Genomic DNA, 12237 nt, shown 5'->3' with positions numbered 1-12237 from the left:
AGACTTAAATTATTCTATCAAGATCGAGAAATCCAGGGCAGTCATCTATCTCAAATACAGATGCACAGAACCAAGGAATAGGGATTTACAAAAGCAGGCGGTTTCTAAACATGTCTTGCTTTTTTCCAGTACACAGAAAAATCTAATTTCCGACACAGCCAAGATTTCAATAAATAAGCAACGCTCATAACAATGGCGGGATGCTAGAGAAATATGAAACTGAACACATCTTCGGCAAGGCATATATATTATTTATCACAATCCACAGATCAGAGTGATAGCTTTAAGCTAGTAGAGAGCCATCAATTTAGATAATCAGGGTCTTTGTGTGAGGAAGAACAGCTGAAAAGTGTGGGGAATTTCTTATCTTAGAAATGGGAAGGACTTTAAAAACCTTTCACTTCCAGAATAAAAAAGGGGCTATTGTTTGGTAGCTTTCAGGTACAAATTAAAGCTTAGCTTCTGGGGATACATCTGAAAGACTCAAGAATACAACACAGCGCAATCCTATTGCTAACAGAAGCTAATGTTCCTTTTTAAAAAATGTTATGGCCTTTCGGGAATGAGCACTATTTCAAAAGCCAACTGCATGCCAATCCGCAATAAGATCAAGTGCAGCAAGTCAAAGTGAAGCCATTCTAGGACAAGGAGAAAAACTTATACTGGAATTTTCACTCATACCAAAGAACAAGTCCATCCTTTTATAGAAATGAAATGTAATTTATCTGTGAGCAGAATTAATTTTATTGTGCTTTCTTCAGGTGGTCTGGTGTCCTCATTTTTAGCCACTGATCAAACTTCACCAAGTCTTTTTACTGGTAATATTGGTAGTATTCACACAATGTGGGGGGAGTGTTGTTCTGAGAGTAGAACAAGGCACTTCATCCCAACAAAACAGCATCCCTAGCCAGTCAAGTATTTACTTCTTTTTCTTATGCCATATCCATCATCGGATGTTGGCGACCATGTTGGCAATTGTAGTTACTGTAGTTACTGTATGCTGTAATTCTGAAAGGCACAAGCTCACTTTCTAATTTGAAAAGCAAGGCGAGGGGCACGGTGTACATTGCTGTTGTCTTATCACCACAGAATAAGCCAGAACTAGGGGACATATTGTCAAATTCAGTGTGTCTTCCAGTGATTTTCTGCCACTTCTGCTCCTGAAGTCATCAGAGAACCAAGGGGCAAACTGGAATTGGACAAACAAAGAGAGGCCATTCAAAAGTGACTTTGTCAAGGAGCCAAGATACTGTCTCATGTCAGCACTGAATCTGGTCCTCAAGTTTATCAGGAAACTCCCTAGGTGCATGCTGGAAACCAAGGGAATCCATGAGGCATCTGAGACAGATTTTCTGAAGGGACTTGGCCCTGTGGAGGAAATGGGCAACAGTTGTATCTGGATCAGAGAATGTTCTGCCACAACAAAGGACAGGTGGTAATACTTTCCACATCTGGATCGCCAAACAACTACTCAGAGGCAAAACCCAGGTCTACATGTCCCTCAAGGCCATTCCTTCCATCCTCTGCACAAGGGTACATGTCAAATCTGCCCATTCATCACCACCAAATTGTGGATGGATGTGGCCTTCTTACAGACAGATCTGGCATTAACCAACACCAACTGAAGGTCAGGTGGTCCAGCAAACCAGTCCCCAGTTCTCCTGGTAGAAGTAATCAAAGAAGAAACTATGAGTAAATTGGGTAAATTCTTCCCCTGAAATGAACTTGTCATTTAATATGTATGTGCATAAACTGCATCTGCTTGTGAATCAAATGACAAAAAAAAGAGTGAAATTATATTCTTCAACCAATAACCATAAGAAGGAACCAATACCTCATTCTGAAAGAAAGTCCAGAAGAAGAACGCAAGCTAGAATTTTGTGGGAAATAAGTTTTCTACTGGGAAAAGCAGTTTTAAGGTTTATAGATACTGCATTGTCAGTTACTGTAAATAAACTAAGTTATTACTGGTTTAATAACTAACTAAAGTTCTGGGACATTTTATAAAAAACAAACCAGAAGTTAAAGAATGTAGTAAAAAAAGAATGTAGTAAAATCAGAAACATGAACTTAATCCAGAACTCTAAATGCCTCAAAGGATATAATAACACAATTGAATCAAATACAGCATTAGGGTGATCAGCATGGTAAACTGATTTAGAAAAAGATCCATAGCAATACCAAGGGCTGCACCGCGAATGCACTGTCTGGATATATAGACATTTCATATGTTTGAATTGAAAGCCAGCGCCCAAGACTGCATGCACTGGATCAATTAATGATAAAGTGGAACTGGAAGAATGTCTTTATGAGCTGCAACTGTGCATTCTGACAGTCAGCAAAATCTTTCTCATTTCAGTGAATAGTTCAGAGCAGCTCCTGGAGCTCCAAATTGCAAGAATAAGACAAGAAACGAGAGTGTGGACACAAGCTGAAAAGTGCAAACAATCCTTAGATTTTTGAGGGGGGGAAACTGACAGAACACAACAGGCACTTGTATACAGCATGATTAAGACAGCATAATTTAAGAATGTAGGCCTTTTACTGTGTCTCCCAGGCAATCTCGGGAACGCAGCTTTCATCATAATGAACTAGGCATGGTGGCTGTTTTTCTTCTGTTGCATTACATTTCTGGAAGATTATTTGGTTCAGCTGCCTGGATGACATGTGACTGATTAAAATTGTCCAGGTGCCAAGTTTTGTGTATCCCAAGACAGTTCTTGGAGCTTATCGCTGTTCAAAAAGCAACACACCCACACACCACTGAGTTTTTTCTCACCAATCTGCTAAAGCCACTTTACTGTTGCACTTCAAAATGGTGCAACCCCCCCCCCCCACCTGTTCTTGCTGCTGAACTTGGTGGAGTTTCTCTTGTTTATAATGAACTCTCTTCTTTCTGGATTATTTGCAGAAAACACAGTAAAAAAGAGAATCATAGGATGAATGACTCAGAAGTCAAAGGAAAGGTAGCCCTCGACTTACAACGGTGATTGAGCCCACTCAGTGTCATGAATCATCACGTGGCCGCACCTGATTTTACAATATTTTTTGCAGTGGTCATTGAGCAAACACATAGTTGTTAAACAAGCTCATTTTTTGCTATGGGCATTTTTTTTTTTTTGCAATAAACCAGAATTAAGCAGAAGGTTCTGGCAAAACGGTATAAATTGCAGCCACCTGACCATGGACATTGCAAACAGATTTAAATGCAGGTCAGTTTCCAAGTGTTCACAATGCAATTATGTGAGCACAAAATGGAGGCAGCTGTTGGAACTTTGATTCCAGGTCTTAAGTAGCTTCTGGGGGATCCATTGTAAGTTCAAATGGTCAGTAAGATACTGGTTGTATGTCAAGGACTACCTGTATCTACTGAACACATTTTACAGACAATCCTTGACTTATGACTGGTTGCTTAATACCCATTCAAAGTTATGATAAACCTCCCCAGGAGTATTTATGATCTGGTTCTGAAGTTCCAACGGTCAGGATTCCCTTGCAGACACGTGACTGCTTTTCTCATCCTCTGCCATCCCCTTCTCCCTTTGCCTTCAATTCATAGGGAGTACTAACAACTCAGTAAGGAATTAGTCAATGAGTTAAATGGTTTTTGAAAATTTTAAAACTTCAATTTCATTAGCATGCGTTACCTAATTCCATGATTCTTTTAAAAATGTTAAATTAAAAATTAAATTAAAAAAGACCAGCTACTACTTCTGCAAAGGTGTGATCATCAGCTACTCCTGACTTTTGATATTGAAAATTTCACATAAGGTACATACCTTTCCCTTCAAGGATTAACTTGCTATGTGGGAGAATCTGAGCATATGCATGCATGCTCCTGTTAGAAAGGCACCCAGCGAGTAGCATTGAAAGGAAAGAAGCTGCTTGCGTAATTTACCAGAGAAATGTTCAGAGACAGAAAAGGGAAATGCACATACAAGAGACATATGTAGGTAATTGTTTTAAAACATTATTTGAAAAAAATATGGTGTTGCAATGGATTTCCATGGAAACAATGGTGGACACAGATTTGGTTTTGGGGGATTCAACAACCTTGGAGAACAGTTTGCTGGCAAACAGGTCAGTGCATCGAAACCCCTCTTTAGATAAAGGGGAGGAGCTGAGATCATCCATAGTGCTCCATACAGATGCCCCCTACAATGAGACCAGTGGTGGGGTTCAAATTGTTTTACCACCTGTTCAGTGGGCGTGGCTTGGTGGGTGTGCTTTGCCTTCCACCGGCACGCAACTTTCCCTATACTAGCTGAGACCTGCAGCGCCAATCAGCTGAGAGGAGAAAGAAGAGAAAACCACAGAGCGGGGTGGGAGAGCTGATCCTGCACTTTTCTCTTCTTTTTTCCTCCCAGCTGATTGTCGGAGGATCTTTTTCCTCCTCTCAGCTGATCGTTGGCTTTTTTTAATACCAGTTCGGCCAAAGTGGGCCAAGCTGGTAGCATACCACCACTGAAATGAGACTATAAAATAGCAATCTCTGTCAAGTTATAAAGTTCTTGGAACCAAGAGAGTCAGCTTTGTTTAAGCTGTGCCTTGGAGCCTTCAAAGGGACACTGGGTTTGTCTTAATGTTTTTAATCACTTTAAGGAATGGCTTGATAACTGTTTCTGTTTTTTTATTGTTGTTTATTTGATATTAAGAATCTTCAGAAGAACAAGTTAAATCACACCAGGTGGTCCTCCTCCAATCCTTTGTGAAAGAAGCTTCATAAGAGCATTAAAAATATTCTGAAATAAGCAGAAAAAAGATGGCCAGAATGTTGATTTTAGAAAGTTTTGAACAGTCTAAGGCAGGGATGTCAAACTCGCATCATCATGGCAGCGTCACGTGACATATCAGGACTTTTTTCCTCTTTGCTAAACCAGGCGTGGGCGTGGCCAGCATGTGACTCATCTGGCCCACAGGCCACGGGTTTGATAGCCCTGATCTAAGGGATCAGATGGATTTGAAATCAGATTTTGAAACTAATTGTAAGAATCCTTCATGTAGGTTGTTTAAAATTCTATTAAAAATTTAATAGAGTAAAAAACATTCCTAAAGGAAAATATTGAGGATTAGACAAAAACATTATATGAGGGCTAGACATTAGAGGCAACCAGAAAGAACTAAAGATTATAATTTTAAAAAGTGACTATAGAATGGAGAAAAGTATATTAACTTTGGAAGAATTCAATAATAAATATATGGCAACAGTACATTCAGAAATTTCTTTTTTTAAGACTGTCTACTATCATAAAAATGGGTTTAAAAAAGGTGATAGAAATGGATACAGCTAAGAACCAACCTGTTTTGGATATGGATTTAAAAATGACAAGATATACACAGAATTATATGGAAAAAAGAAAAAAATGTTGCATTTTTAGAGAAAAATTATAAGTTACTGTGTAAAGTGGAAGGGAATATGAAACTGATTTATTTAAGTTTAAAATAGACATTTTATTTCTGGTAACTCTTACTGGACTCTTGCTGATTAAAATTGAACGATGAGGCTTTCTAATTTGTTTATAGAGATGAGATATGAGAAGAAGAGATCATTGGCTGAAATATTAGAGAGAATAATAAGTTACTGAAAGTATTTAAAGTTATCCTGATAAAGATGGAAGTCATTTTTTTACATATCTTTTTTCTTCTACATTTTTTCTTTCTTTCTTTTTTTTCCTTTACACTCTTTATATATTTTCATTTTTAATGTTTTTCTTGATTTGTAGTAGTTCTTTATCTTGTTTTTAACTTTAATAAAATTATTATTACAAAAAGACATTGATGTTGCTATGGTAACTCTTAGAAATACTAACATACAAACCAATAATTTATGTTATCACTGATCTTCTCCTACTCATCAGTAGAAATTCAATGAAAATGTGTTATATCAGGATACTTTCCATCATCTTTCCACCCCAACCTGGAACCCTCCCGATTGTTTGACTTGCACCTCTGAGGGACTTCCATTTCCAAAATATCTGAGGAATATCAAGCTGAGAAAGCCTGAAGCAGACATTTTTGCCAGGTCAGCTGACTGCATTGTGTATCCAGGATAGCCAACATAGGCAACACAAGTTATAAAAGTGCTGATTTTAAAAACCATAGCTTTAAAATTAGAGAAATTCATATTTTATTTGTTAGCAATAACTACCAATAATGATTACCTACCACATCAGAGGCAATATGCCTCACAATATTAGTTGCCAATATCCAATTAGCTATTGGATCATGATCAGAATGACTCCTGCCATTACTGTGGCCTTCCTGAAGGCTTCTAACACATCACTGCAACAAACAAGATGCCAGGATATATAAAATTTAAGTCTAATCCACCAGCTTTCTTCTATTTTGCGGGGACTTTCCCTATGTGGATCTAACTGTGCCTAAATACGTCCTTCCAACTTTTTTGTCCTCTTCTATTACTGTGACTTTGACTTCAAACTTTTTCCTAATACACACCTGAAGCAACTTTAAGTTGTCCTTAGGTGTTCCAGGGTTAAAGTAATGTTTTACCTCTTCAGCAGGCAACAAGCCATTGGAATTTATTGTGGGTCAGTCACTTTTTTGACCATTCTATTGGAAGCCCAACACCTTCTGAGCAATAAATGTTATGCCAATGTGGTTTAGGGTGGGTGTCTTTCAGTCAAAGGAATGGCCCATATACCTTTTAGGGGATGAGTACCCCAAACCCATGAACTTCTAAACCTCTTTTTTGTGATCTCCCCTCCCAGAATCCTCCAGAATACGCTGGTGGGTTAAGGAAAATAAGTATGCTAAGCTTCCAAGCAGCTGCTGTAAGTAAAACTCCCCCTATCTTCATTCAAATATGGGAAAATCAGTCAAAGAGACTCTCATCAGTTCTCAGCTAATAAAATAATTTTAATTTTAAAACTGCAGGTCCAACCAAAAATAATTGCATGTCCCTGTCTTAGAGGTATATTTTTCATTTTACTGATTATTCTAAAGGAAAACTACAGCACTAAAGGATCCAAGTTAAAGCATCCCCACTTGGCAGTTGCCCCCTCCCCCACTCAAATAGACAATGCATAAGTAAAAGCCTCAATAAAAGCCTTCATAAATGAATATGGAAACTGTTTCCTAAGATGTCATACACCTGTATCAGACATCAGTTGAGAGGAAAGCATTGACCCTTACTTTTCTGTGCATTTCATCAGTTCCAAAATCTGCTTCTCAAAAAAAAGGGCCCCCCCAAATCCCTTGATACACACTGACTGTGGGTGTGTGCACATAAATAAACAAATAGCCTTGTCTCATGCTAGATTTGAAAGACGAGGAGGAGTTTCCAATGCAACAAATGGTCTATCACTCCTAAGAGGTAAAAAGAAGTCCAAATTTCTCCCAAACAGTTCTGTTTCCTATTTATATTTCCATTACATCACAGAAGGTGTTTTCTAGATGGAAAAAAAGCATCTCTGCAGTGTGCTCAAGTACATTTTATTCTGGTGGTGGGCAAAATATATAGTTTATTTATGCCAGAAGGCACATGGTGAGGTTTATATATGTTACGATGGTAACGCACAGAGGCAAAAGAACACTAAGATACCTTATTTTGTTTCTTAAAACTTATTCAGGGCTGTAAACTTATGCTTAGAGGGCAATGCCTACAGAAGAGTCAGAAGCCTGGTGTACAATTTCTACCCTGATAGTTGGTGAAAGCCAAAGACGTACAAAATGATTGTTCTACCTAAATGTCTTTCAAGAGCCCTATTTAAACATAGTCTGGAAATTCTGAAATGCAAATTTGGTTGGCAAAGAATTCAAGGTTGAAGGTAATTGTTTTTTAAGCGGGCAAGGGGGGTGTTTCGTTGGTTTCTTTCTTTTTTTTTTTTTGCAAACAAGCCTTCCACTTCTTAATGCTTAAAAAGTAAACCAATTATTTAACATGCAACAGGGAAATTTCTGCCAAGTCTTTTGATCAGCGCACTGCTATGGTTGAGCAGTTCATTGTGATTTAATTTAGTACATGAACCCAATTCAGTTCCATATTAATGTATGAAAATGGGGACAGAACATAGGAATTTTATTAAGTAAATTGTGGAAGAAAGATGATGGCATTCTGATTAATAAGCAAAGACTATGGTTAAGTTAAGAAAAGCTACAGTAGTGCCTAGATTCTTTCCCCCAAAATTCTGGCTTTCAGATGAAGATGTAGTTCACAAATTAAGACAGGAAACAAGATTTAAACAAAGAAAAGAAAATTTAGGACCAATGACAAACATCATTCTATTCTACTCTACTCTACTCTGTCATCCATTTCATCACACACAAAACATCAGACAGAAACAGCTTGCTATCTGTCTCCAGGCCCTTTGCATGAGGTGCTGAAGAAAACAACAGAAACACCAGAACAGATATTGCTGCAGCAAAATTATTATGGAATAATAATATAAATGAAAATCCACCATGAACTGCAGTAGAAGGGACCTTTCCACCTCATTTACTATATCCCCTCAGTCCTCTGGGCTGGAAGAGAAACATACTCTGAAGAATGAAGAAGGGGCCAGAGATCCCCACTTCAACATCTTTGCATCTTTACTATCTCAAAAACTCAATCTACAAAACAAGAAAGAGAGTGTAAACTCTTGCTCATTGATTGTTTTAAAACAGCCCAGGAAAAGAGACCTCCTGCCAGTTTATAAAGGGTTATAAACCTATTCTCAGATATCAGCAACAGTTAAGCAAAACAAAGCAAAGCATTAACCCTTTACTTACCAACTCTCAATACTACTTCATACTACAGTACTTACTTTCATTATCTCAAAAAAAATCAATTTCTTTAAAATAATTAATTTTTATCAAATGATCAATTGATTTATTGTTTTTTGCTTAGTATGATTGAATGTTTAGTGCATATAGTGTAAATCCTGAATATCTGATTAGTAAAATCAGTGGTTTAGTGAAGTTAATTGACCAGTGTGTTTAGTAATTACTGTAATAAATTAGGCTGTTAGTTGCTTAGCAAAATTTGATTAGAGTGATTTGAATAACCAATTGATTGATTGATTGATTTTTTGTAATAAGCAACCTTACTTTTGATTTGTTCTCTAACATATCAATTAACATTTATTAATTACCAACATTCATTAAGTAACTGTCTACTTATCATATTAACTAGCTATTGCAATTGATTACTGTACTATTGTCATTGACCATGCCAGCCAGAAACTCCAAACCAAAACAAAAGAAAAATATCTCCACCAATGACCTCCCAGACTCCTGCACATGTTTCAAATGTCTTGAAACCATCAATGAAAGTGAAATTTACATCAAATGCCGCCTATGCGATAATCTAGCCCACCCTGCCTGCTTAAATGCAAACAAAAGCCTAGCTGATATGGTTAAAAATTCAGATACATATTTTTATCTATGTCCATCATGTTCTCCTAAGCTAAACAAACTGAGTACTCTACCTGACAAAGTTGAAAGCATAGAATCACTCATTCACTCAATAGAAGAACACTTAGCAACACGTTTTGAAACAACTATACAAGCAAGCCTAATTTCTCTTGAAAAAAAATACAGCATAGATAAGTGAGTACCTATTAGCTCAAAATCAAATCCCACAACAACCACAACCACTACCTCAACTACAATCACAACTACAACCAAAAATAACCACCAAACCACAGCCACAAACAATTACCATCCCTTCAAATAATTCCACAAATAATATCTCCTTTACTCATCAGATACACCATGGAACATGAACAGAAACGTCCAAATGCCATCTTATTTGGTCTCAAAGACATCAACAATCAGATGACATCACCAAAGTTTGTGATATCATAAGCAACTCAAATACAACAAACATCTCTCCTGAAGATATCACTGAAATAACCAGAGATGGCCATAGGTACAAATACAATGATGGCTCTGTGGCCCCAAAATTTTGTAGAGTTGTTTGCAAAAATTAGTCCAGCAAATACATATTCATTCATACAATAAACGCCATTGCAAAAACCAATCCCAATCACAAAAAACTTCGCTCAAGACCAGACTTATCCATACTGCAAAGAATCCACTCCAGTAAACTCCAACATGAACTCAAAAGATGTCTAGACAATGGAGAGAAGGATCTCTACATTGACTACCACGCAGATTGTATCAAAAGTAAGTCACACAACCCACAACTCCACATCTAACCCTACCTCATCCAACCCACCATCAATCAAAACTAGGCACACACGCTTCTAACTACCTCAATTCCAACTACAACTGGCCTTAAATGCAAGCTACTCAATGCAAGAAACCTTGTGAATAAAATACCTGAATTTCTCCTCTTACTAAATACAGCTAAATTCAACATTATATTTGTCTGTGTAACATAGCTCAACACATCTCTCCCTGACTCCATTACTACAGTAAGAGACTATCATGTTTACCGATCAGATCGTGAAATCCGTAGAGGAGGTGGTGTTGCTATCTTCTATAAAAAGTCCCTACACCTAAAAAACACCCAAGTTACCCAGGACCTTGCTATTCCTGAGACCATCGTCTGTGAACTGTCCTTAAATATCACATTTCGGTTCTTACTATGTTACAGAGCCCCTGATTATGACATCAAACATGCAAACAAGCTAAATACGCTACTAATATGGGCAGCATCCTGCCCACATGCTTTATATCTTTCTTGGTGACTTCAATCTACCTCATATTATCTGGACCCTTAACGAATGTACAACTGAACCCACACATGCAACCTTCTACAATGCAGTAACAAATCTGGGACTAGAATAACTAGTAACCAACAACACTAGACTTAACAACTGTCTCGATCTCATCTTCTGCAATAGTTTGAATTCAATTTATGGAATGCAAATTAAAGAACCCTTTTCCAACAGTGACCATAACATGATTGACTTTTGTCTCAACATACGTCCACACAAAAATCATCACAACGACGGAATCCCCAATTATAACTTCAAAAAAGGCAACTATGATCTTATAAACAACAATCTCTCATCCCTTGATTGGCAATTTCTATTCTCTGGATGCAATACTGTAGAAGATCATTGCAACATATTTTTACTTGAAGTCAAAAGAGTCATCAAACTATATGTACCATTAACAACTCCCAAAACCAGAAAAAACAAATTACCCAAAACAATAAGGAAGCTTCAATCCAAAAAGAAATGACTTTGGCAGAAAACCAAATCTGGTCATGTTGCCAACTTCAAAAGCCGATACAAAAATTTATGCCACCAGATAAAAACAGAATGCACCAATTATCACATTAAAGAAGAAGAAAACTTTCTACGCACCAATTCTACCCACACTTTCTACAATTTTGTAAACAACAAACTAAAAGACTCAAGGTCCATCCCACCCCTGAAAAGACCTAATGGTAAAGACTGCAATGACGACACTATTAAAGCCAACCTCTTTAACACATTCTTTGGCTCAGTATTAGTAAACAGCAATGGATCATACCCAGTATTTCCTAGTCAAACCACAGACAACTGCAATGATCTAATACATATTGATTTTACAGAAGACAATGTTGAAAAAGCACTACACAATCTAAAATCGTCTCTATCTATTGGACCGGATGGAATATGTGCCTACTTTTTAAAAGCTACCCACTGCCATAGCCGAACCTCTAAGCATAATCTTTAAAAAATCTTTCAGGACCAGCTCCTTGCCAAAACTATGGTCACAAGTCACGGTCATCCCCATCTTCAAAAAGGAAGACCCCAGCTTAGTTGAAAATTACAGATCAATCTCTTTATGCTGTGTCACCTGTAAAGTCATGGAATCAATTATTAACCAACCCATCATCCTCCACTTAGAAACAAATAACCTACTCTCTAATAAACAATTTGGTTTTAGGAAAAAAACTATCATGTAATCTGCAACTCTTACACTGCAAAAATATATGGACTACACAACTCAATCAGGGCAAAGCAATAGATGTCTACATAGACTTCTGTAAAGCCTTTGATTCAGTGGTACACAACAAACTACTCCTAAAACTAAAATCTTACGGTATCTCTGGACACCTGCATTACTGGATAGAAGCATTCCTGTCAAACAGACAACAAATGGTCAAAATTGGGAGCGTCCTATCAAATTCTGTACCTGTCAACAGTGTTCTAGGACCAACTCTTTTTATACCCTACATAAATGACCTCTGTGATCATATCAAGAGCAACTGCGTTCTCTTCACTGATGATGTAAAGCTATTCAACACCACAGACAATACTGCTACCCTTCAAAAAG

General features: G+C 37.4%; 1 protein-coding gene across 1 annotated transcript in view; it reads right to left on the bottom strand.

Moving 5' to 3' along the window:
- DNAH9 (dynein axonemal heavy chain 9) overlaps positions 1–12237 on the bottom strand; it is a 221432-nt gene that overhangs the window by 20985 nt on the left and 188210 nt on the right. The gene's annotated exons all lie outside the window — the stretch shown is intronic.

This window comes from Pseudonaja textilis, chromosome 2 (assembly GCF_049901715.1).
Source record: "Pseudonaja textilis isolate UNSWEBS1 chromosome 2, rPseTex1.2, whole genome shotgun sequence".
Lineage (NCBI taxonomy): Eukaryota > Metazoa > Chordata > Lepidosauria > Squamata > Elapidae > Pseudonaja > Pseudonaja textilis.
Note: the sequence above shows the minus strand (reverse complement) of the source record. Positions and strands in the feature narration are given on the sequence as shown.